Source organism: Tachypleus tridentatus, chromosome 1 (assembly GCF_004210375.1).
Source record: "Tachypleus tridentatus isolate NWPU-2018 chromosome 1, ASM421037v1, whole genome shotgun sequence".
NCBI lineage: Eukaryota > Metazoa > Arthropoda > Merostomata > Xiphosura > Limulidae > Tachypleus > Tachypleus tridentatus.
This window is the reverse complement of record NC_134825.1, coordinates 69,164,672-69,191,397: the sequence shown is the minus strand read 5'-3', so window position 1 is coordinate 69,191,397 and position 26,726 is coordinate 69,164,672. Positions and strand designations below refer to the sequence as shown.

The window sequence follows — 26,726 nt, the reverse complement described above, 5'->3', positions numbered from 1 at the left end:
TGAGGGTCGCGGGTTCAATTCCCCGTCACACCAAACATGATCGCCCTTTCAGTCGTGGTGGCGTTGTAATGGCATGGTCTATCCCACTATTCTTTGGTAAAAAGAGAAGCCCAAGAGTTGGTAATGACTAGCTGCCTTCCGTCTAGTCTTACACTGCTAAATTAGAGACGGCTAGCCCTCGTATAGCTTTGCGCAAAATTCAAAAACAAATAAACATTTAAAGACACGTAGTGTTGCTATTGTGAAATCCTGAGAGGAAATGTTAATGAAAGATGATTTTTGTCATGATGAGTGCCGAAGCTTGGGAAGAAAGATTATTGCCCGCAAGTTAAGATTTTAATAAAACAGTTTTTATATCAGGAAGGCTTTTTTTTTATCTGTAGAGATTAATAACTACATATAAATTAATTAACCTTACACGAGGCAATTGCTTTTTTAAAAAAGCTTCTGACCACTATTATTTTAATAACCTGTTGTTGTTGTTGTTTTACGCCTGGAACGTACTATGGCACTTTTCAAACATGTCGGCTGAGATATGTTGGCACTCAATTTTCACTCTGAAGTATATATTTTATAGTATAGTATTATTGGTTATTCGTTAGGTAATGGTTGCACTAGGGTCAAAACAAATTAGAGTTATAAGCATACGTAAATTTATTTAGAGTTGATAAATAAACTATAGGATTTTAAATTAGTATGTTCTTATAGCACATCTTAAAAATTAAACTCGTCTAATTGGCAACATGACTAAAATTAGAAATACTTTAGCTTGCTTTAATTTATACTGTAAGTTTTTAACTGTTTTACTGTAAGTAATACTAGTTACTAAGGCTATTTCATCTATTTTACTGGGTTAAAGTATGTATCACTTATTAACATGACTTGTTTCTCTAGTGTTAACTATATTATTTACCTTCTTTTAAATAATTTAATTTTTTTTGTTGTTGCATGTCCGACTTACCCTGTTTAATTTATTACATCACCTTTCTTGACATGTCTTTAGCTTCTAAGTTTCTTGATTACACAGATAACATTTGGGGACAAAAAACAATAAAAAAAACTAACTTATCCCACCCTTAAACTACCCCAGTTTACAGCATCCACAATGTTTAAAAGCAGGCCTTTCCAAAAGCCAACCATCCTGTTAGAGAAATAAAATTAAACTCAAGATGCCTGCTACTTTGACAAAATTTATATTTTTCATCCTCTTCCCCCCCCCCACCATTCTAATATTAAATAATACTAACATTATTAATTCTAATAATCTTAAATACCTCTTTTTTTTCTTTTCCTTTTTATTTATAAAAAAAAATCAATTTCAATTATCTTAACCTGTCCTCTTATGATAACCTTTCCTTCCTAGTAGCCCTCATGTACAATAAAATTACATAAAACCACTTTTGACTTGTGTTTAGTACTTTTATAAATCTAATTGAAAATGCTATTTGTGAAGAGTAGCCCCATATCCTTCTTGAATTTTGGGTAAAAATATGGTAAATGTACTTTAGTTTTCAAGATGTCTCCTAAACTGTTTCTCTAGCAATGGTTAAATAAGTAACTATTTAAATTTTTACAGAAAAGGAAAGTCTTGTTCCTAAATAAATGCTGGGAGGAAGAGGAAGGCTAATAATATACACTGCATAATGCTCAGGCTATATTTCTAATGAAAGCATTTTATTGATAAGGTTATATTAATATTACCAACTAATAAATCACTTTTATTTCAACATTAAAACAACTTGAATGGTTTTAATGGAAGACGATTTACTTACATTATTAAAACTACAGTATCTTTGTTTTTCTTTGCAAGGGTTCCAAGAGTGAAAAGTAATTTAAGTACAAGCCCAGTAAAAAGTAAATATTACAAATGACCACGTATAATTACCTTAAGTTCAAGAATGAAAGAGAAACCTTGCCAAGGGTATTTGACAACAAAAAGATTGTCATTATCTGGGCATAGTTTAAGTCTCAGTGATGTCGAGAAACCCACTTGTTGAGTAATTTATATGCAAAACGGCTCGTTTGGGTTGAGAAAATATTTTACATAGAAGACATACACAAACATTATCCAAAATTTACAGAAAAAACTACTTAAAGCCATGTTGAACACAAAATACAAAGAACTACATGACTTACAAAAACAAAAAATGAACCTAGACCATCAACTGGCATGCTGCATTAAACCAGAGATTTACGGACTTATACAACGAAACATAAACCAAATCAATACTAAGAACGACAGAAACAAAAAGATCTGCCACAACAAAAAACTAGAAAAACTAAGATGCAAACAACAGAAAAGACACCAAAACGACAAACCGTTGACTAACCTCATAATTAACAGATCCGACCGTCAATTAAACACAGACGAGAAACAACTACTTAACAAAGGACTCAACTTCGCAATAGCACCTGGGTACATTCCAACCATAGAAATCAAAACATGTTTAGAAGACCTAGCCAGGAGACTTGTGATACTTTCTACAGAGAAGAAAAACAAGGAAACAACCAAACACAACCAACAGAAAGAAGACAACTTAGATAATTTTATTGACATCCAACAGCCAAACTTCCCAGGTAAAATTACAAATTTATATTTTCCAGAAACACCTAAAACAACATCTTAAACGATTTTTCAAAGAATTTTCTCACAAAACCATCAACATAATTTTACAAAACAGAAAACTAAAAACAACCTTACAAAAGAGACATTAATTCCATTAAAACCTAAAACAAGACAAAAAACATAAAATTCTAAAAGCAGATAAAGGTAACGCTATAGTCATAATGAACACGAATGAATACATCCAAAAAATGAATAACATCCTATCAGACATGAACAAATTTAAACCAATACACACAAATCCAACAAAGACACACGAGACGCAACTGAACAAATTACTACTACAAATGAAAAAAGCCAACACAATTTCACAAACACTTTATTCCTACCTACGTAAAACCGACTCACGCACACCGCAAATATACGGCATCCCCAAACCTCATAAACCAGATTGTCCATTACGACCAATAATGTCCACATATGAATCGTTTAATTACAATCTTGGTAAATACATAGCATGAGCATTCTCCAAATATGTAACATCAGCCAGCTCATTCATCAAAGACTCTTTTAATTTCAAGTCTAATCTAAATCAACTTAATCATAAAGCCTTAATGGCGAGTTTCAATGTTATATCCCTCTTTACAGAAGTTCCAACCACTGTAGCCTGCAAGATAGCCTTAGAACTCTATATCCGAGACCCTAACCCAACTATAAAAATTCCCAGTAACCAGTTAGCAACCCTCATAGAATTCACCACGATAAAGACAAACTTCATGTTCAACAACCAAAACTATATACAAACAAATGGCCTAAGCATGGGCAACCCAGTACACCAGTTCTAGCCAATATTTTTATGACACAAGTTGAAACACAAGCAATTAACACAGCATTACATCCACCACTATACTGGTACAGATATGTAGATGACACGGTTGCGGGATTCAAATCTAGAGAACACATACTTAATTTTTTCAATCACATTAACTCTATACATACCAACATTAACTTCACATGTGAACAGGAAGAAGGCAATCAAATATCATTTCTTAACCTCAAAATTACAAGAACTGACACACAATTCAAAACAGAAATCCACCGAAAAATCACCCATACTGGACCATACATTCCTTGGGACTCAGCACATGAAACAAAACAAAACTCAACATACTAAGAAACCAAATAAACACAGCCATAAAACTATGCTCACCAGATAAAATTAACGATGAATTAGACAAAATAAAACAATACTTCCTCAACATCAATAAGTTTCCTCCACAAACCGTAGAAAACATTATACGCACACACCTAGACAGAAAGCAAAATCAACCAACTACAGTAAATACAGCTCACGAATAAAAAAAACTACGAAACCATATACTGCTGTATACCATATATTCCTGACATCAGCAAACAAATAACCAACATTTGGCAAAAATTAGTAACAAAATATGACATTCCAGTTAATACCAAATTTATTCAAAAACCAGGCACAAAACTGAGGTCTATACTATGTAAAAACTACACTGACAAACACCACACCAACATTATTTATAAAATACAATGTGATAACTGCCACGACTTCTATATTGAGAAACAAGTAGAAAAATGGAAACCAGATTCAAAGAACATAAAAAGTCACCTTCACACGTTTTCGAACACTGCAAGTCAAATAAACACAACATAACCATAGAAAACACTCAAATACTAAATAAAGAAACAAACATAAACAAACGCAAAATCAAAGAAGCCTTACTTATACAACAACTTAAACCCAAAATAAACCAATATAAAGGAACGCCTTTATACCTATATTAATATAATAAATAAATAAAATTATATATTCAAACATCTAATACCGCCCTCTACATTTCGACACACAGTTACACAACCCCTTTCAAACATGTGCTCAGCTTCCGGTCAGTTACCTCTTTCTTTGTGAACCTGACGATGACCGAAGAAGGTCGAAACGTTGTTCGCTCTTCTATGTAAAATATTTTCTCAACCCAAACTAGCCGTTTTTGCATATAAATAGTTTAAGTCTGTTTCTGATGTAGTTAACAATCTAATGAGGTTAATGGAAAACTGTTTTTTTTATTTTCCAGTTTACTTCCTAAAATAAAAATAAAGTAAATTTTTCATTTCTGAGACACAAGAACAAACTAAAGTTAACACAAAAAAACAAGAGACCATTTGGTCTTTCTAGACTGTCCTTACATACCTACTTCTGGAGAAAAGAAAAATTAAATCCACACTAGTTTTCTGGAAATCATTAGTTCATTTCATAAGTTCCTGTAAAGTGTTAGTTTCTACTAATGCCAATAACAACTCATTCCATAAAACAAACACACTGTTAGAAAATAAAACTGAAGCCTGGATTGTATGGTCAGAGATCAAAAACTTTTTTCATCTTGTCTTTAGTATGGCTCACAGAAATCAAAGGTCTGCATGGTATTGATTCCGCAGAAAATCTTTTACTTCAATAAAATGATCCTATACTTTTTTTAGGTTAAATTAAGAGACAATCTTAAAAAAGATAACTTTTCTGCACCTGGGAACATCTTAATAGTTCTCCTCTCAGCCCTTTCTAATAAGCCAATGTCCTTCTTCAGATAAACTGTATGCAGTTTTTGAAGTAAGGTGTAACTAGTGATTTGTATAGGGAGATAATTACTTCATTTAACTTGTAATCATGTTGTCTGTGAATATACCCAAGAATTCTATTCACTTTCTTATTATTTACAGAACATTGCCTTAATGGTTTCAGTTATTTATCAACCACCATGCAAGGTCCTTTTCTACAGTTGTAATATTGAGTGTCTTCTCATCTATGCAAGATATATGATCAAATTTTGCACAAGTTACTAAATGACCACAAGTTCAGCATCTTCAGTACAACTAGAAATACTCAAGAGTGTAATATCATCAGTAAATTTTACTAATTATGTCCATAATTTAAACAAAGAAAGTTGAAGGCACATATGCATACTCATGAAGCAATCTACTAGTAATAGTGGTCCAATTTGATTGGACTCCAACTTCACTTCTAAAATATGGAGAGAATAAACTCCATATTTGATTTTTTTGAGCTGGATTTGAGCAAACGTCCTGCATTGCTTTTTCTTTCAAGATATTAAAAAAAAACTTTCTGCATTAATTTCAGAGATAAAAATGTAGAACATACTTCCTGCATTACATTCAAATATGGCCTGGCATAAGCAGGTTGTTAGGGCACTTGACTCATAATGTGATTGTTGTGAGCTCAAATCCCTGTCACACCAAACATGCTTGCCCTTTCAGCTGTGGGGGCATTATAATGTGATGGTCAATCCCACTATTTGTTGGTAAAAGAGTATCCCAAGAGTTGGCAGTTGGCGTTGATGACTAGCTGCCTTCCTTTTAGTGTTACACTGCTAAATTATGAATGGCTAGTGCAGATAGCCTTTGCATAGCTTTGTGGGAAATTTAAAAACAATTACTTTCAAAGATAAAAAATAGAACAAACTTCCTGCATTATTTTGTAATATAAAAAACCAACAACAAATTTCCTGCATGAAGAAATAGTATCTATAGTAATCTGCAGATTGTAGTAAACCTGTAGCAAGTTCTGTACAATAATGTCACAGTTACATTTTGCTTCATACTCATGTACTTGTTTAACTTCGATTTTTGATGATATTAGTGATCGTTATTACATAAAGCATTTCAAGTATTTGCTCTGTATGTGTGTGCATGTGTATTTTTCTAAAAGCAAGCCACATCAGGCTATATGGTATGTCGACTGAGGGGAATTGAACCCCTAATGTTAGTGTTGTAAATCTGTAGTCTTACAGCTGTTCCAATGGGAGACATTTGCTATATTCTTCAGAATTTACTGATACCAGTTCCACATTATTATAGACCAGTTAGTCTTCCATCTGTGATGGTAAAAGTTTTGTAGAGACTAACTTAAATATGGCTTTACAAATCTTCAAAGATAAAATTGTAAGTTTTGTGTGTTTTGGGAGGAGGGGGTATTTTAAGTCATTGAATGGTTTGGGGAAATTAAATAAATATTTCCACTGAACAGAATATAGTCAAACTCGATTGGAGAATTGCAAGTGAATTACCTCTGAGTTCAGTGCTGAGACCCTTACTTTCTTTGAAATACATTAATAATATTGATAAAAGAGTGGTAAACAAATAGATTAAGTTTTACGTATAGTTTGCTTGGAGATTGGTCATTAACTCTGTTAATGTGTAACGTGTAAATAATCAGACTTATAGTTAAATCAATCAGTGTCACAAAAATAATAAATTCATCAAAATGTTTCTGATTATTTCCACTATCTAAGTAATCAAAATGCTGTCACTGCGATTTATCATTACTTTCAATTAATTCATTTTTATTTAACCTAATTTATTAGTATTTCATTTTATGAAAAATAATCAACTGATTGAAATTAATCTTTCTAATTATTAGTGTCTTTGACTAGTTCAACTATAAGTTTGAAATTATAAAGAGTATAGATACAATTGATGCATTATTTTTCTTGTGTAATAATGACAGAAGTAAGATCTGGTAGGTTGGTCAGTCTTTGGAGTAGAGTTCTTTCGACATGGTAGACTCGGCAGGATGGAGATAGTTCAAGAGAGAACTTGATGAGTGCTTGGAAAATCTGGACAAAATATAAAACAGATGAAAGGAATGCAACAGACACATAGGCCAAAGAAACCCTTGTTGTTCCCAAAAGGATGTCAAGTTAACATCTACTTCAAAAACATTACTTTATCTTCTGCACCAATAAGTGCTAGTACATTGCAAACTTCCATGCTCAGATGTGTCCATGTGGTGTACCAGCCTATGTTGTAGTCCTTCACTAACAGAAGGGTGACAACCTCTATGTGTAGTAGTCTTTGTGAGCACTAGCACATAATTATATGCTCATTCTTTCCTTGGCACCATATGTAAAGTGACTAGATACTCAAAGCTAAATCACTTTCATTTCTGTTGCAATTCTGTTCCATCCACCTGACTGCTGCATTCTTTTCCCTAGCCATCACATTTCTGCTCTGTGCTATTTACAACAATGAAGACATAAAAGTATCAAGGCCTTTGTGCTTCTCACAGCAGTAGATACATAAAAATTCTCAAGGCTCACATATTCCTCTTCAGGCATTTTTCCAACAGAGTCAACAGTGACTAAAGATATACTCTTCAAAAAAAGAAATGCAAAAGGCAAAATTTGAGACAAATTGTTAACAAGTTTTTTCAGGGTAGTTCTGTATGACATGTGTGAAACTTTGCACATTCACTGCTGAACATCCAAAGTCTGCAAAGGCGAAATCCACGCTCACTAGTTGAAGTTTAACGTCACTCAATGTCAATAACGAGTATGCCCCCCGTGAGCATCAATAACTGCTTGGCATCTCCTGCCCATGGAAGCGATGAGATGACGAATCACATCCTGTGGAATGGCTGTCCACTCAGCCTGCAAAGCTGCTGCAAGCTGATGTAGAGTCTGCGGTTGAGGTTGTCGCCGTCGCAGACGTCGGTCCAACTCGTCCCAAAGATGTTCGATGGGGTTTAAATCTGGTGATCTGGAGGGCCAGGAAAGAACGTTGATGTTGTGGTGTCTCAAGAAGACAATGGTGAGTCAGGGCTGTGTGAGGACGGGCGTTGTCATGTTGAAAAACGTCGTTGACGTTCACCATGATGGGTTGCACATGGGGCCTAAGAATCTCGTCGACGTCATTGAGCCGTAAGATTCGAATGTGCAAAAGGTCTGTTCATGGCGTGGGCCCACATCATGCACACCATATCTGTCAACATCCTGCACACCTAACCTCGGCGACGGTAAACACATCCTGCCTACGAAGCATATCTGAACCAAACATGCCTCCATCGTCGATGAGGCCATACCCGATGTGCCCGAGTCCACTGCGCCGTGCTTGACGATGTTGCTGGGTGAGGATGACGCCTCTGACTGGACGTCGAGGTCGGAATCTCGTAGACGGTTGCGTACGGTCTGATCGGAAATCCCGCAGCCCTGGTATGGTTGAGGCAGTAGACGTCGCAGTGGTGGTCCTATCCTGAAGGTGACGTAACCAGATGTAGCGATCTTGTGCAGGTGTGGTCACACGAGGTCTGCCAGATCGTGGACGGTCACGAGTTGATCTATGTTGTTGGTGACGATTTCGTAGCCTAGTGATGGTGCTTGGGTGGACTTTCACAGCTCTGGCAACATCTGATCGAGATTCGCCTGCTTCCAAGCGACCGATGGCGTTGTTGTGTTGTGCTTCAGTCAGTCTTGGCATAACTGTATTGCGTGTCGGTGGCTTAACACTGAGCTATGGAAACCGAGAACCCGTCACTTTTATAGGGATTTTGCACATGTTGCACTTGCAGAACATGCAGATCTCTCAAACAAATTTATTGGACACGAATGCGTTTTGGCGAAAAATCCAAAGTTTTCCTCCATTTTCAAAGTACACAACTTTTATTGTCATTTTGGTCTGACATCAGTGCCTTAACACATGTAACATCACATACTCTGAGCTTGTAACGTTATCACATATATTTCTTTTAAAATAAAAAAAATATCCCTTTTTGCATTTCTTTTTTTTGAAGAGTATACTTTATTTGGTCATAAAGCCCACACTGAATGACTCTCTCTTTAGCTCAATTAAGAGAGCAAATGCCTTTCACAGTTTTTGCATTTGAATCTGTGGCAAGGCACTGTAAATATCATAGAAATATTAAATTACTAAGTACTCGTATAGCAGTGATAAACTGTAATATGACACTGTCCACTGCTATCATGCATCAGGAGTTGGTTCCATTCTGCTTACTTATTTCTTAGTCATGGCCTTCATCATTCTGTTTCACTGCCTTCTCTGGATCTTGTGGAAGATTTTGGCTCATCCTTCCATCTCTAGTCTCCACTATTGACTCTTCTTTCCCTGATTATGAACAGGTAGCTCCCTTTCCATTTGTTACATTTATAACTTAGGTGTGTGACTTTCTACCTTTTTTGCCTATGTACATAGTGACTGTTGAGTTACTTTACTTCTTGAACCTCCTTCTGTTCCATCTCTATGATGATCAACAACTTATTTTCTTCCTGACTCCTTTGCTATAGTCTAAGGTCATAACCATTCTATATTTCTTGAACCCCAATTTCTTTGGCTTCTAATTTGACTTGGTTTCTTCATTTTTGAGATATCATTGGTCTGGATTTTCTTTCTCCTTCTCTTCTGTCTCCTTGATCTAAATCTTGCCCCTTTTTTGGTTGTACCAACCTTTAGGGGGAGTGTTATTAAATTGTAGATTTATAGCCTAGGGCTGTTTGCTACAATTTTATTTTGATTTCCTGTATCACTAGGTCACAGATACCTGGCAATTTGACTTTGGGAATTCTATGGGGCTATCTCCTCCTGTTCCTCATTCTATTGTTTATACTTGCTGTGTCTTCTCCTGTAGAGTAAACCATCAATTATACAAGTACTTTAAGGTTTGTCTCTGCTATAAAAACTTCATCTATTCTTTATTCTTATACTCTCACACATCCTCTTCCAATTTTCTGCCTTCTTTTTTGGGAGTTCTCAATTAATGTATGGGGGCAACCTCAACCATCTTCCTTGCATATTCATACCATGGAGTTTTTGGTATCTAAGACTTTTCATTCTCCTTCTCTTTCTGTGCTGAAGGTTTTGGGAAACTCTGGCCTTTCTTTGCAGATTCATCACCATCAATGGTGTCTTAAATATTTGTGGCATAGACCCTGCAATCCATTATCTGCTTTTGTGCCTCTCCATTGTTCTTTCCATCTCTCTTTTATGGTAGCTTAATTACTATAACACAAACTAGGATTTTTTCCTTTTTCCACCTCTTCCATTGGACATGCAAATTTCCACATGCTATCCTTTCCAGTTGGGAGGGGAGGGCAGTTCTCAACACCTCTGCTTTTTCTGGGGTTTGGTCTCCAGAGATTCGATCTCTGCTCATTTGTTTTCTATTCTCGTTCATTTAAGGCTGACTGTTGCTATCCTACATAGATAGCCCCCGTAACTGGTTACTGCCAAATATCTGTTTTTTCTCTAAAGTGTTATCTCTTTCTACTTTTCAGGATGGCTTTGTCAACTTATCCAACTGGCAAGTTATTTTTGGGAGAGTCTGAAGAAACACTTTGCAATTTCACTTCTCATCAGAACTGCATATTCCAGCCATACTTGCATTTTTTTTCATTTCCAACCATTGGAGATCTTGTGAGCTTGTATAACACATTCATCTACTATGACTGACATCACTGGGCAGTTTCATGAGCCTCTGGTATCCCCTTGTAGCTTTCACTCTTAACAGTGGATCTAGTGTAGTGAGTTTTTCTCTTTGATTTTAGTTTCCAGTTCCATCACTGACTTTGTAAGATCTTCATATTCATCACATTTTGTAACACCACCTTATTGTAGTAATTTATAAGTATACACACAAAACTGTATCAGTTATGTTTGGAGTCATTGGATTTTACCATATGACCAGCAGAATTGCTTCAGGGAGTACTTACTCAAAAATCTGCATTGCACAACATGGTACATAATATGTTAAACCTATACATCTTGCTCAATGCCCATCGTTGATACAATATTTTTTGCAAGAATGTTTAGCAGTATCTGTATACTTGACATTAACCTTTCCCATACCTTTTACAAAATAAAGCAACACTGCCCTTATGGCTGGCTCGTGTTTTTGTCTTAAGATGTAATAGCTTATTGCACTGTCTGTAGCTGGAGAACTAATTAACACTCCTACGAAAAGTGGGGCCTAATAGGCCCCAGAGCAACTTGAAAGGTTATTAATATTAGGCTAATAATTTTGTATTTAAATGAAATTGCCATTTAAATCCATTAATGAATGGATTAACGAGATTCCCACTGTCCCTATCTACTATCTAGCGAAACCACAGCCAGGGGAACGGGCTTGGAGAAATCAGGAGTAGAAACGTCTTTTCGTAGGAGTGTTAAGATTATTTTACTTTATGACAGGTGCCCACACACACATTGATGATCTTCTCTTTGTGTATTCCCTTCCCATTCTTCTAGTGAAGCATGGAAGAACCCTTACTTCCCTAGTCCAAAACCACTGGAGTGGAAAATTTCTTTTGCATATGGTGCCTTCTCTCTGATAAAAGATTCATTGAGCTCACTCCTCATTTGAGATGTAGGGCTAGGGCATTACCTGGAAACATAGTAAAAGACACTACATTATAATATCTCCCAAGCTATTGTTGGTTGATATGTCCAGCCAGAAGAGACTTGGACTTGTCTTGGAACATAGGTGGATGGAAGATCCAACACTTGTCTTTATAAAATTTATCTCATATATGTATTTAACCAAGACAGAATGTCCTAAAACCCTAGCCAGATCACATATCCTAACATTCCATCAACCTTGAGAACACATAACCATGTGTTTGGACTTTCCAAACATTCATTAGTCTGCTGTCTCAGTAAATATAATTATTGGGAGAAGAGTATTCCCTGCTCAGAAAGGACATGATCTTCATTGGATGAACTCCAGTGTCATGGGGTGACACCTCAGAAGCTTTTCTTTTCTATTGCTATTTCAGAAATTAATACATTTTTTGTAACTGATCAGTGACAGTTTCTCTACCATGCAGTGTGGAATTCTAGCTCTTAACAATTGTTACAATGTGTAACAATTGTGAAGTTAACATTTTCCTTACCTGAAGATGTATTTCAGGTACTCACCTATCATTACACATATATATTTCAGTTGTCTTATCAAGAATGAGCCTATTATTGTGGACTAGTATTCACAAGTATTGAAAATCATATCACCCTACCATTGGTGGAAGGCTACAGCATTATGTAATAGGCTGGTAGAATGCACTCAGAAATGTAGGAGTGAGATTTTAAGGGTTGTCATAGTCACAGGATGTTCCACAGTAGTTGCATGCAAGGTAATAGCTCTTAGTAGGCAGAGAAGTAAATATCTATCTGAAATAACATTTCCCTTAACTTAAAAATATAACTGTAAGGACAACAAGGGACCTATTGGTTTATCTAAGCTGTACCATCCACTAAAGCTAGCTTTTAAAAAATTCTCAAACCCAGCCCTTATCATTTAATTATTTGTAAATTATTCTCTTAAACTCCATTAAATTTACTACATCTGAAGGCAAATTATTTCAAAGACCAATCACCCTTTTATAAAAATAAAACTGTCTCAGCTAAAGATGACTACTACCCTGCCAAAATTTGTACTTGTGTCCCGTATCTTGTTGTTTTCACCATTAAGTACAAAAAAGGCAATGAATCAACACTATTAATTTCCTTTACAATCTTAAAGACTTCAATTAGATTATCTCTAACTCTTCTTTTCTCAAGTAAATACAATTTCAGAGAAAAAAATCTGTCCTTGTATGACAAGATTTCCATCTAAGGTATCATCTTAGTAGCCCTCGTCCAAACCATTTCAAATAATTCAATGTTTTCATAAAGTAAGAAGCCCAAGACTGAACACAATACCCCAAGTGTGGCTTAAGAAGTAACCTATACAATGAAAATCTTTTAAATTTATTTTCATTATTTTTGTACATACAACCTAAAATTGTATTTGCCCTAGCAACAGCACAATGCTTCTATGGCTCCCAAGACTATTCATTTAGAACTCCACGACCTTTTTATTGCCCTAACACTGTTAAATTTATTCCCACCAAAATAAAAATTAACCTGTTAGTGAGTATGCACTTTTCTTACATTTCCACCTATAAAGATTAGAATGCTTTATTTTATCTGTTTATTTTAATCACATGCATTACTTTGCTTTCAGTATAATTAAAAATTACCCATCATTTATAAATCCAAATGATCAGTAATTTTATATAAAATGCAGCAGTATCCTCATAGTCTACAACACCCAAGAACTTTAAAGTCATCAGCAAATTTAAGTAATAAAAACCATAATACACCAAGTTCGCACCCTTACCCTCATGTACATAAGCTGTAACCTCTTCAAAAAGTGCTGAAAGATTAGTAAGGCAAGCTTTTCCTGTAATGAAATCAAGTTGACTGTCCAACAAAATTTTGTTAAGTTACTTTGCAAAGCATCTTTTTATGAGACTTTAAAAATTAATCACACCACTGATACAAGGTTACAAAGCCTAAAGTATTCACCTTGTATGACAACATTTCCTGGGACAGCATTGGTGTAGATGTTTTAAATATTGGAAATTATAACTTGTGTTTGGAGCAGATTATAGTAATTTTTACACTTGTATTTACTTCACTTTGGCATTTCGTATGTAGTTTATGTTTTTGTTTTTTTAATATTTTTGACAAAAATATGAATTCACTAAATAAATATCACAATGCATCAACAAAGACATGCAAGCCCTTAATATGTACTTTTTGTTTTTAACAAGCTAATATGATGCACTGATTTAATTTGTTATTTCTTTAATGAGTACTTGTACAGTTGAATCTAGCTAACTAGAATTGAGACAGTAATGACATTTTAATGTATTCATTTGTCAGAGTGGGCTAGGTCTAGCCTAAGGGCAAACGTGCTGACTGTGGATCCCAATACATGATCCTCAACATTTTGCTGTAAAATATGTTGTGTGTACTGTAAGAGTAAAATCAAATCCCTCACCTGCTTCATAAGACAAGAGTTAGTGGTTGATGCTGTTGACTGGCCATATGTGTTAGTTCTAAATTAAGAATGGCTATATACAAATTGCCTTCATCTAACAAAGTTCTGAAATAAGCAAAGTTCAAGAAGTTCTGGTTCCTACTGTCCTTTCAGCTGTGGTGAGTGTAAACACTATGGATATATAAAGCCAGGTCATAGCTCAGCATACAGTATTGTCCATTAAATACTAAACTAGATTATACTGAAGAAATGCTTAACTTAATGTAGTTTACTTTTGGAAGCTAGAGGTATGTTTGAGTGTGTTTAATTACAATTGATTGTCCAGAATATTTCCTTCTGTAACAAAGTATTGTTTCTTGGCTGATTTGTGTCAGTATCATTGATTAAAAAAGAATTTTATCTGTATAACATGTTAAATAGTATAATTCAGAATTTGTACTACATATATTTTTATTACTGATTTTTTGATTGTTTTGAATTTTACACAAAGCTACACAAGGGCTGTATGCACTAGTCATTTTTAATTTAGCAGTGTAACAATGGAGGAAAGGCAGCTAGTCATCTCCACCCACTGCCAACTCTTAAGCTACTCTTTTACCACTGAATAGTGGGATTAACTGCACATAATAATGTCTCCCATGGCTGAAAGGGCAATCGTGTTTGGTGTAACATGGATTTCAATTCGAGACCCTTAGATTACGAGTACATGATAATTGCAGTTTAAAAAGACATCAAAACCAGCTTTTCTATAGTGACCTTTGAAGGCAATTGTTAAAAAAATAAAACAAAACAAGAGATGTGCAAAATAAACACATTTATTTAACTACAAATTGTATTGTTTGCAAGTAAACCTACAAATGTTTTAGGAAGTTATGAATATGGCATCTATATTTCTAAACCTTTTCAATAATGAGGACTGGATTGCTATCTCTGTTAACTGTTACAGACCACTAAACTGCAAGTATGATGAAAACCCTTTAAAATTTATTTGTGAATATTATCCAAATGGAGCATCACAGGCCATTGACCAGTGGTTAAAAACAACTGGATTAGACAAATGTCACCATTTTGAAAATGTGAAAGTTCTAAGGAAGTATATATATGTCCACTTACAATTAGTTGTATACTTATTTTAAAAATTTGGAAATTAACATGCAGCTTCTAAAATTTAAAATTTGTGTAATTATTTTCTACAACATTTTTCTTATTATCATGCTTAAATTAAATAAACAAGGCTATATAACACATCCTGTATACATGCTCATAATAATGAAACAGTTACATTTTGGGATGTTATTTGTTAACACCTGTTTCACTTTCATCTGATGTATTTGGTGTAAAAACTTATAAATCATTTTGATGTTTAAACAGAGTTCTCCCTCTAGACAATGACATTATGTCACATTGCCCAGTACTAGACCAGACTGAAATGCCATTACTCATACTGAAAATCTTTTCTCCTATCTGCTCTAGTGATGTAAACACAAGATGTCATGTATTGGAGTTGTTGGATGATGGCTTGAAGGCTTGGAGTAATGGGAAAATTTCAGTTCAAGTGATGTCAAAACTTCACCTGAAACAAGGAGATCCAGAGTATGAAAACTACTTCCCTCGTTACGTTTGGAGAGTTGTCTGCCATTTATACTCATGTGGGTTAATCGGTGTCCATGTAGTGATGTTAGAAAGAAGTTATCTGAGAGCCTAATGACACTTAAGGTAATTTGTTACTAGAATGAGAATATTTTTGGAATGGTAGTTTTTTACCAAAGCACCTAGTAAGCACATTTTTGTACATGTTGTTTCAAGATTTATATTAGACAAAATTCTTCCTACTGTTGATTGGTTGTTCAGTGATATTGCTATTATGCAAAACATAATGATATCGCCAGTCTGTGATATCATTCACATATACACTAGTACATGTTTCTCCCAAAGTTTACTAACATTTGACTTCTAGAACTTATTTTTATTGTCCCCCATTAAATTGGAAATCTATTATTATTATTATTGTTATTGCTGCCATAATGACATTGCAAAAGGGTAGAATGAATGTGAGATGCAGAAAAGCTGTATATAATTTCCTTTCTGTAAGGTTTGAATCTGATATTACTTGGAGCACTTAAAGCTATGTTATATAAATATACTTTGTATTACCATCATTCTGTTTTGATACAGTATTATTCTGAATTTATCATTTATTCTAAAATATGTAGTTTTCACAATATGGTCAAGTTGGCTCTGTTCTAGCTACTGTTGTTTCTTGTCACATCTATTCTGTCCATGGGAGATGTGGCTATAATGCTGTACTGTGAGAGAATTTTTTATAGCTGTTGTCCTTCTTTGGTAGTTCAGATGATATCTCAAGGTTTTGGCCTTTGCACTTCTCAAATGAGAATAATCAGTCAGATGGATAGCATTAGTTGTTCTGGGCAAAACTGAAGTTTCATGGAAGTAAGGTGAATTCAACAATAAAAGTTTGCAGTAGAAATGACCATATGGTGTTTAGTAACAACAGTTACACACATACACCCTTGGTTATTTAACATATTTCTTGCAACAGGCACCCCTACATACTTTCCTCGGTTGCAACCAATTCTTGTTGTAGGTATGGAAAAATTAATTCCTGTATGTTTTATGGCATGCCAATCTAATGCAAAAGATTACCACGATTCAGATGATAGCTCAGATGCAGATGTGCAGGATTATTCATTAAATAATTTAGTTCATGAACCAGAAGATTCATCTTTGTTTTCCATTGAAGAGCCAAATGTAGGAACTGAGGATGATGAAATTGAACATACAAGTAATGACAATAAGATAAATGTAGTATCTCCTAATAATTGGAAATTTGTAAGTTCCAAGCAATACACTTACTCATTCACAGGTAAAGAAGAGCTTTGCCTTCATCAGCTGATAGCATAATTCATTCATTTGATGTTTATTTTCTGTTTGCGACCGATTAAGTCACAGATTTGATTGTCTGTGAAACAAGTTGTTTTGCAGACCAAGTTATTACTGCAAGTACCATGACAAGAAAATCTTGACTCTGAGCTCGGTTTCCACTTCACAAGTAGAAATAATAAAGTGTTTAGGTTTAGTGCTTTATATGAGTGGGTGTAAACATTTTGTTCAAGGTGTGTGTATTGCTTAGAGCCAACTGTATGAGAGAATATTGTAACCAAATACAATGGAAAGATACATGTTTAAGCTTCTCCTAAGAATGTTGCATTTTACAAATAATATTGTCCCAGATACAGGTAGAACTTATAAAATCAATTTGCTACTTGATATGTTGCTAGAGAAATTTCAGATGCTTTATAAAACCAGACCAAACATTGTTATTGATGAGAGAATGTTACCATTTAAAAGCAGAATATTTTTCCACAAATAAATTCCTGGTAAAAGACAAGTATGGCTTGAATCTTTTTAAACTTTGTACTTCTGAAATATATGCATAGAATTAAGAGTTGTACTGTTGTAAAGGAGATATTTGCCAATCTTTAGGTATTTCTGTATCTGTAGTGACAAGGCTGATCTTGTTGTAACTTGAAATAAGAATTACATTATTCACAGACAATTTCTATGCATCTGTTTCACTGGGCAAATATCTTCTTATACACAATATATTTCTCTGGAACAATACGTTCTAATCACAAAGGGTTCCTCAAGAATGAGAAACAGCTGCTCTTGAAAATAAAAATGGTATAAAGGTATTTCAGTGGAAAAATAAGAGAAATGTTATCACATTATCAACTGTTCCTGAATACAATGACAAACGTATTGCAACAGGTAAAACATCAAGGGCTGGTAAAGAAATACAGAAACCAAAGAGTTGGGTAGATTACAGTGTCTCTAAAAAAAGCTGTTATCTTGTGGATTAGATGTTCTCTTAATACACAGTACTGCTGAGGAAATCCAATATATGGTATGAAAAGATAGCTATGGAGTTATTCACAGGAACTACAGTAGTAAATGCATAGATAACTTCTAATAAATGTTATGCTGATAACAAATGGTCCTTCTTGTATCCAATGAATCTCCAATTATTTTGCTGTTAATTGGTTCTCCTGATGAAAATATTTAGCCAGGAAAAAGAAATCCAAGTGTTGGTGGGGCCACAAGTGTACAGCACTGTTTAATAGAGACAGAAGGTTCAAAAGGAAGAATCTAGAAAGAGGTGTGTAGGATGCTATGCAATAATAGCTGTAAAAGGGAGGATACAGACAGGCCTCAAAAATGGCTAATAAGGTCTCAACTTTTGTAAAGCAACCAAGAGCAAGCCTAACCTATATCTTTCATGGTTTGCAGTTAAACATTGCAGGTCTTGTGTCTAATAAGCTGATTTTCTAAGAAAATGTCTTTTTTTTTTTAAACTGAATTCATTAATTTTGCAATAAACTTCATATAATTGGTACATTTCTGTTTATTAACCACTTACCTGTTATTCATTTACTCAATATTAAAGAATTAAATATTATAAGATGCCTAAAACACCAAATTATAAGTACATATGAAACTTTGCCTACAACCTATATGTGAGTTGTATTGTAATAGGAAAAGTGGGTCATGACCTGCCGGGGGTTGTACCTTGAGAAACATGTTAATAAAAAATGTTCATTTTCTGCATTTTACTTTGTGATTAATCTTTTCATTCTTGAACAAAATCAGAGATCTCAGAATTAGTTTGTAATAAACATCTTGGAGAACCTCCTGTTATAAGAATCTATCCCATTCAGTTTTACATAAACATACCACATAACTCTCTCTAATTTGTCTTAGTTTTGGCTTAAAAGAAATCTCAAGTGTATTTTATGACTGATGTCAGTGTAGTAACAAATGGCAATTTGAAAGTGAGCTGTAGTGGGGGGAGGGGAGAAGCATCACGTTTTTATGCAATAGCTTTCTTTGGTTACTTCTCTATAGATGAACCCACTTGCATATTTCAATATAAAAAATAAACAAAAAGACTTTGAACGTTCCTTTCTGGATGTACAATTATACTAGTTTAGAGAAATATATTTAATTCACAGATTTCCACTGAAGCAATTTATAGTAATTTTCCTAAAAATAATGATGAATAAACATAAAATGTGCAGTCAACTTAATCCCTTGGATGAAAGCATACATACAACAAGATCGTCTAGCAGTCCATTCATAAGTTGTTGTGTCAATCCATATGTTATTGCAGTAAGCAAAATTGCACTGTATTTATCATAAAGCAAAGAACACTGACTACAATACACAGTTAACAAAAATGTTTATGTTTCAATGAAACAAAATGTTCAAGTTCATGAAGTAGTTGCAGAGATTGCATCCACCATTCTTTGTCATTTTACCAAACAAAGAAAATGAGAAAGTTGAGTGTTTTTTGTTGTTTTTTTTTCATTAAATTCCCCTCATAAAAAGAAACTTTGTCTTTTACTTTCTCAGATTGAATGTTCAGCACATAAGAAGGCTGATGGATCAATGTTGATGTATATATCACTATGAAATTTTAGGAATTGCAAAAAAAAATTCCTGGGATGTACTTTGGAAAAGAAGCATTGGATATATTTTTTCTATGATTAACCATTCATGAGGAACTGCATGGCAAAAAGACATACATTTTGGATTTACCAGTCCTAAAAGTATATTTGAGCTTCTTATTAGGTGGCTTCCCACCAAAAAAAAAAAAATTCTGCAAGATTTTAAACTTTACAGCTGAAGCTGTGCATGATATCAAAACAAGAAGGACAATCTTAATTTCACTGATGTACATTTATTCAAATTATTTAAACCATTTTGTCAGATGTAATTTTTTTTACCTTACAGATAAATCTGTTTAGTGAAGATATTAACAATAATTTCAAACTAGAATTAAAAAAAAAAGTTCCAGACAAGCACTTTGAAAGTGCCCTAGTTAAATTCAGGAAGGCCAAAGATTAACACATTTCAGGAATAAATAGAATTGAATTTATTAATAACTCCTTGACACCTCTTGCTTTTTAACACCATTACATATTAATTGTTATTGAGTAGATATACAAGTATACTGTACAAGTGCATTGCTTTAATATTAAATGTTACATCCCTGAGGCATAATGTTCCATTGCATCATTGAAAATGAAACTGAATGAATTCAAAAAATGCCCCTCAGATCAGCCACTAATGCATTTGGAACTATTCAATATATAATTTTATTGAACCTCAAATCTTCATTGGTTGTATTGAAACGTAATTCACGTTAAATTCCATACTTCAGTGAGGGTTGATAAGTAAATTGGAGAAGTTAAAGACCTAGAGAACAAATTTCATGATTCTCATACAACAGTTCGCCGGTAAGACAGCAGTAATTATTCGGATTTACAACGCTAAAATCAGGGGTTTGATTCACCTTGAGAGAGGCAGCCGATAGCCAGATGTGGCTTTGCTATAAGAAAATACATATATAGTTATACAAGGGAACCTTGAGAATTTATTTATTTTAAAATTAAGAAAGTAAAACTTATATGATATTACATTTTAATTTCTTAACTACATCTCGACACCAAGTTTATTCATATGCATTGAATATAAAGTAGTGTAATTAAATTTTGAACGTAACTCTGTAAAAGTTCGTGGCATATGTACTTCAACTTATTCATAGCAAGAATGTTAACAACTTCATCTTAATGTTAAGAATTTGAAAAATATATTTGTTATTACTTACCAGTAGAGAATTATTTGAAGATATTGTGAAAGTGTTATTTTCACTGACGTGAATGATAAAATATTTTAATATTGGCATTGAAATATTCGGCAGGGACTGAATTTTGATAGAAAAGATGACAGTAAAGAAAATACTCAGACTATATTAGGGGGAAGTGGGAACACATTTTATGTTTTCAGTAACAGTAACGGGAGATAGTTTGATTGGATCAAATCAAAATATTTATGAGTAGGTGAATCAAAATACATTTGACCTCACATTTTAATCCTGATTCTTAAAATTTAAAATGAAGCAATTAACCCTTCTGACTCTCTTGTTTTCTGAATTAGTCAATTATGTTTGTTTTTCATTCTGTTTGTACTAAATATTCTCGTTTCTATGCTTTTAAAGAAGAAACTTATAAAATAATATAATCTTTAGTAAGATAAACTACCTGGAACCCTTCACAACCATTCTAAGACATCAGGTTTGACCTGGCAGACCCCGTTGATGAGGACCCAACTGCTATTGAGCTATCATCAATCTTTACCATGCTAATTGAGTCTAGTCTACCTGTGGCTGTACCTCACAACTTAATTTCTGAAGTTACGCAAATGTCCATAAAGAGGGTGATAACCGAATCAACAATAACGCATTAGTTCCAGTTCATGGTAAGCACCATCAGAGGATGTCATTAAGAAAGTTGTACAGGCACAGAATGTGTATTAACCTCTGGATCGTCCACTACATTTCAAAGCACACTTTTCTGGAGCAAAATTCTTCCAATGGTTTCTCTGAGCTGGAACGAAGTGTTCAATTAATTACAAACCAATCTACAATGGTAAAGTATTTCAAGGAAAGCCAAGGATCCTCCAAGCAATGATGGCAATAGACAAGGTATATCAAAAGACATTTACATTGGCAGTGATGAAGTTATCTCACACAAGTAGTTTTTATATCAATCACAGTGGCAACTAACATTGAAACTCCTGACAACCCTACCAGTCATTATCACTATATTTACCTACCTGAAATTACAATGTTAGGATGAGACTGAGACATGGACAAAAGCATGGGCCCTATACAATAGGAAAGAGGGCTAGTTGCACAAATTGTTAGAACAACTGCCCCAGCTATAGGAAGATACCTAGTTACAGTCCTGTGAAATCAGTGTATCTGATAATATCACAATGTAAGAGCATGCAACTTTTAATCATACGATTTGTAAACTCACACAATCAGCATCAACTTCAACCAAAGATCCAGTTAGTGTACGTTTCATAACAAAACAGCTAAGAAAATTATAAAATATTTATGTTTGAATGTAAACCTATATTTAGACAGTAAACTGACAGAGAATACAAGTAATGCAAAGTGTTCCTCGTAAAACTAAATTATTGGAGGGGTCGTGGACTTTTAAAAGTACTCTGTACTAATAAATTGTGTATTTAATATTTTGATTTAAATGTTTGTTTACTAGAGGAAGCTTTTCATTACAGCATGATGATGCAATATCTAGAAGTTTGGTGTAGTAAGCAAAAAGGATTAATGATATAACAAGATCAGAGGAAATTAGTTAGTCAATCAATAAATTTTTCAATTTATCAGTGAGGGCAAAAGAAATAGTACACAATTCGGCAGTGAACATAAAAACTGCAGAGGGGATTCTGTATGCAACCACCAAACCACATGGTAGAGCCCACAGAGTCACTTGATTTCAAACCATCAGTATAAATAGTAATGGAAGGATGGTTTGAAAGATATTTGGCAAATAGAAGACGGTATTTCCAATCGAGACTTCTTCAGATGACCAAATGAAAAGCCACATTTGGAGATGGTAATAAGCCATGGTCGAATGGACTGACCAGTGGAGACAGCAACGTCATCTAAGGACAAACCCAATTCTGCCAACTGTACCTGGATATGAAGGCCAAAAGAAACAATGGCATACCATCAATTATGAAACAAACATGGACTACTGAGAAAGAAAAACACAGTCGCAAGTGAAATGCTGTTGTATGAATCGAAGATTTGAAGTATACAGTAAAGATATTTGCAAACGGCAGAGGTGTAGAGAAGGTTCATGAGACTCAGTGTACATACTCTGGACTGGAGAAGAACAGAAGCGTCTTGATGGTAGCAGGTGGACGTGGTGAGTTAAATGTCAAAATTTGGGCATTGGTCCGCAGCGTAATTCTGTCTTTAAAGTGGAGATATGTCTCACTGCAGAAATTTCTTGGGGAGAATTTCCGATAAACAGGAGTGGTACTTACATCAAGGTTATCCTGAACTTCTCAGCATCATTCAGAACCGGAGATTCAATCATAACATCATCAATATCATCCTTGTATTCATTAGCATCACTACAATCGCGAAATTCAATTAATTCTCATCAAAACCGTTATTTTTCCAACTCCCCTTGTTAAGTATATGTTTTACTTTCAATTGGTTGCTTGCTCTCCACGTTTACGATGTAATTTTTGTATTTTGGTTATTAAAAAGCACCAGATCATCCACAGCGACTGCATTTTACACACGAAGATCATTTAGAAAGCTTGCATTTACAAGTTTCTCCAAAAGTAACACTTTATATCGATACTTTAGTACTTTTATCTGGGCGAGGGAGATTTGTCACCGCTTTAAATATTATGCAAAACACATCCTTTAAGACCAGTCAAAAGGGCCGGCATGACCAAGCGTGTTAAGGAGTTCGATTCGAAATCCGAGGGTCGCGGGTTCGAATCCCGCTCGCATCAAACATGCTCGCCCTTTCGGCCGTGGGGCACTATAATGTGACGGTCAATCCCACTATTCGTTGATAAAGGAGTAGCCCAAGAGTTGGCGGTGGGTGGTGATGACTAGCTGCCTTCCTTCTAGTCTTACACTGCTAAATTAGGAACGGCTAACGCAGTTAGCCCTCGAGTAGCTTTGCGCGAAATTCAAAACAAAACAAACAAATAACCAGTTAAAACTCATAAATTTTCACAACAGTTCAACAAATGCCGCAACAGGATGTTGTTGCTTTTTTTCGTCAAAATATAAATAAATAAACAAATAAAAACCTTTTCCTGTCTCGTGATGTGCGTTTTAAAATCAATAACTTCTAAACTTACCACAGAGTCAAGGAGAGCGTTAAAATTAATTTATTCCTAACAACACTGTCATATCACACAAACGTAAGAATCATTTTAACAATGATCGAAAATTATAATAATACAAATTACAGTTTTTACAGTAAGGAAGAATATATTTATAGAACAGGCACAACGTTTAAATCACTGGTGAAACGGTCGGTCGATCTCCTTCTGGAAGAGCGGAAAGTCTTCTAATTTACAACGCTAAACACAGGGGTTCGATTCCGCTCGGTTGACAGAGCAACTAGCCCATTGTGATTTTGCTATAAGAAAAATACATATACTGGTGAAATTATTCTCAAGTTTTCAAAAATGATCACACTAGTGATAGAAACGTTGTGCTTGTTTCAAGAATATTCTTCCTTACTGTAAAGTTCAATAAGATAATATTCGTAATCAATAAATAAGCTCAAAACAAAAGTATTAATGATCTACAACTTACTACAATAGCATGAAAGTCTTTAATAAAGACTTATTATGATTTATGATACAAACCATAGTATTTACTTATAATGTTAAAATGAACAGCTTGTTTGCAATTAAGCACGAAGCTACACAATAGGCTATCTGTGTTCTGCTTACCACTGGTATCGAAACCGGGTTTCTAGCGTTTTAAGTCTACAGACAGACATACCACTAGGTTTCTTCAAAATGTTTATGTTTTCGAATCTTGCGCAAACCTAGATGAGGGCTATGTGCGCTAGCCGCCACTAATTTAGGAGCGTAGAATTAGAGGGAAGGAAGGTAGTCATCACCGCCCACTGCAAATTCTTGAGATGCTCTATTACCAATAAAAAGTGGGATTGACCGCAACATTATAACGCTCCAATAGCTGAAATGGCGAACACGTTAGGACGAGAAGGGATTCGAACCAGCGATCCTCAGGTTACGAGACGAGAGCCATAACTTTGACGTTCGCTGGACTAGCCAGATCAGAGCGACTAAAGCGACGGAAAAGCAATTTGACTGCTTCATCAAAACATCAGGAAATGGAGAGTAGATATCAGAGAAGGTGAAACATCAACATGATGGCCAATTATTGCTGGTCATTGAAACGAGATGTTCAAAATACAATACATAAAAGAAAGATCACAACACAGTTTATGAGACTAAGATAGACTTTCATTATAAAGTCATAATGAATGAGGATACATATTTCACACCAATTTTTACCCTTTTCTTTAGTTTGTTTGTACTTTTGTATTCGAACATAATTGTAAAACAAAATGTTCATTGTGGTAAACGAAATAATAATTTGAAATGAGTTGGTTTTTCTTTTCTTCCCGATTCATAAAAATTAATATCTTCAAATCCTGTATAACTTGTTTGTTTTGGAATTTCGCACAAAGCTACTCGAGGGCTATCTGTGCTAGCCGTCCCTAATTTAGCAGTGTAAGACTAAAGGGAAGGCAGCTAGTCATCACCACCCACCGCCAACTCTTTGGCTACTCTTTTACCAACGAATAGTGGGATGGACCGTCACATTATACACCCCCACGGTTGGGAGGGCGAGCATGTTTAGCTCGACGGGGGCGCGAACCCACGACCCTCGGATTACGAGTCGCACGCCTTACGCGCTTGGCCATGCCAGGCCTTACAGGTAGGTCGGTCGAACACAACACACATTTAACAATATACATGTATTTCTATAAACATAAAAAATAACAGATATTAAAATAAACATAAAAAAAATCTGTGACACTTGGAGAGATGAAAAAGTTGTTACTCGTCTCCTAGTTTCAGGAAAGGATGCTGTGTGTAAAATAAAAATATTTGTTCAGAAAATATGTTTTTTCTACATTACACCCATTTTAGTAAATTAGTCTCTGTACATTATAAGTTTAATATATTTTTACAGTGTACAGCACTCTAATGACATGCTGGCAACTTAAGAGTAAATAATTCCATATATTGAACTACAAATTTTTACTAACACAATTTACACTAAAAAAGTCAAGTTGGACTGAAATACAACTAAACCATTCTTAGCATTGATGAAATCTTTGATGCTTGAAAAAAGGAAAAAGTTTAAGTTTTATAAGTCTATAAAAAAAGTCAAGTTGGACTGAAATACAATTAAACCATTCTTAGCATTGATGAAATCTTTGATGCTTGAAAAAAAGAAAAAGTTTAAGTTTTATAAGTCTATAAATCCAACGAGAACTATACAAGAATCTATAAGAATTTATTTTCAACCGCTCCTCTGTAAGCACGGCTTCAGATTTGAATTCTACTGATAGAAAATGTTACACATACTTATCATAAAGAGCATTAAAAAATTAGAAAAATAAAAGTTACTACACATCAGCAGCCCTACAAGTATTTCTATAACTTCTTGAACAATTCCCAGTTGTATAACAATATATGACATGCTATAAAACTTTCCTTACTTTGGCATGAGAGTTCAACTCTAGGCAGCAATAAAGAAAAAAAACAAAATCAACAAGGTTCTTCTAATTCCTTTCCTCAAACCATTAAAGAAATGAATTTTTACATGAATTACTTAAACAAATATTTACACTATTTATAAACATTTTCAAAATAAATATTTGTTTTCCAATGGGAGTTTAATGTACATGTATTTTTAGTAGATTTGTTTAGTTTCCTCTCACTCATGCATCAAAGAAAGTATTCAAAAATATGGAATGATCTTATATTCTTTATCATGTTAAAATGTGCACAGATATGTATAAATGGTCTTTTTTTTTT

The 26,726-nt window shown here is 34.4% G+C and overlaps 1 long non-coding RNA gene across 1 annotated transcript; it reads left to right on the top strand.

Annotated features, from left to right (window-relative positions):
• Positions 1-412: 412 nt before the first annotated feature.
• Positions 413-17,265, top strand: LOC143251542 (uncharacterized). The gene is made up of 2 exons (XR_013028625.1): positions 413-562; positions 15,690-17,265. It is a non-coding gene; the product is annotated as an uncharacterized LOC143251542 (long non-coding RNA).
• Positions 17,266-26,726: the final 9,461 nt, after the last annotated feature.